The following is a 1,318-nucleotide window of genomic DNA, read 5'->3' as shown; positions in this document are numbered from 1 at the left end:
TTTTGAGAGGTTTTTGCTATAGGGCTTGTGCACTTGCCAGAAAGACAGAGACAGAGAGATAGAAAGCGAGAAATCACCCCCCAGGGAGGATGGTCACACCGCAATCCCTTCTCCTCCATTTTCTTCTCGGGATCTTGGGCACGCATGCACACGCGCCCAGCGTGAGATTAAGCCACCAGGTCCGGGACTCAAACCACGTTCGACTACGTGGGAGTCCAGCAACATAGCCATTTCGCTAACTGTTGGTCCCAACTCTATCACTTTCTTAAACTCAGTTCAAAGTTCCCTTCTCAGGCCCTTTCTTGACCTCAGTGAAGAATGGCAGTGCCCTTCCCCCACAGCAGTCTTTCTCTGCTAGCTGAGGCCATGTGGTAAGCCCAGGTTTGATTTCTGCCCACTTGGTGTCGCACATTGTGGTCCCAGCTATATAGGAGACACAAAGATCATGACAGAGGGAGACCCTGGCTAAAAAAAGAGAGAGAGAGGAAGAGAGGAAGAGAGAAAGAAAAAAAGAAATACAATTTGGGGGTATCCAGGGCTCCTAAGTGGAGAATGCCATATGTTATTTGCAAGGACCCTCAAATCATGAATACAGAATTTATTGGGGGAAGGATAAAGACCTCCATGAAATTCTAAAACATAAGTCTCACATAAATATTTTTCCATTTCTGTCTTAGAGAAGTCACCCCTCCCTGTAATAAGTCCTTGGAACCTTCAGGAAGAAATATGGAAGGAGAGACCTCGTGTGCTGACTGTGGCATTTGTCTGTTTCTTTTCAGTCAATGAACCTGAACTGAGCCCGGTCTGGGTACATGCCACGTGTCATGGCCAGAGACCCCAAGGAAATGCCCAGGTCTCCCTCCCAAAGGAGCACACCATCTGAGGTCGTTCGGCTTTCCCCACTGAAAGTCCAGATGAACAGCCTGAAACTGGCCAAGCGGCTGGCTCTCTTCCACCCAGAAACACATTGGAAAATGGATATTCTAGAGAAGCTATCCAACAACCGTTTCTTGGAATCGTAAATGTCTGAGGGCTCTGCAATGCTTTAGATTGTCTTGTTTTCTTTATCCATGGATGCCAAGATTTTAAGGCAACATCTGTGTGAGTATCTTTTGTTAATGAGAACCAAATGTTGTCGGTGGAAGTGACTGGAAATTACACTTAGGATCAGAATGTGGGGTTTTAGATTTCCTCTTGGAAGGCAGTGCTGAGAAACAAACACACAGGACACTGTCCCTATCAATCACCTCAATGTGTCGCAACACCCGGGCTCCAGCCTCCCCCTCCAGGCACTGGGGAGACTAGGGTGAAGTGTCTT

At 47.4% G+C, this 1,318-nt stretch overlaps 1 protein-coding gene across 1 annotated transcript in view; it reads left to right on the top strand.

Annotated features, from left to right (window-relative positions):
* The window catches only part of RIBC2 (RIB43A domain with coiled-coils 2), a 29,997-nt gene extending 29,057 nt beyond the window's left edge, over nucleotides 1–940 (top strand). The window contains exon 8 of the mRNA XM_006164636.3: nucleotides 780–940. The gene's annotated coding sequence lies outside the window, so the exon portion shown is untranslated. The remainder of the gene's footprint in view (nucleotides 1–779) is intronic.
* The last annotated feature ends 378 nt before the right edge of the window (nucleotides 941–1,318 follow it).

Source organism: Tupaia chinensis, unplaced genomic scaffold, assembly GCF_000334495.1.
Source record: "Tupaia chinensis unplaced genomic scaffold, TupChi_1.0 Scaffold143651_1, whole genome shotgun sequence".
Taxonomy (NCBI): domain Eukaryota; kingdom Metazoa; phylum Chordata; class Mammalia; order Scandentia; family Tupaiidae; genus Tupaia; species Tupaia belangeri.
The sequence above is the reverse complement of the archived record's forward strand: the minus strand, read 5'-3'. Positions and strand labels throughout refer to the sequence as shown.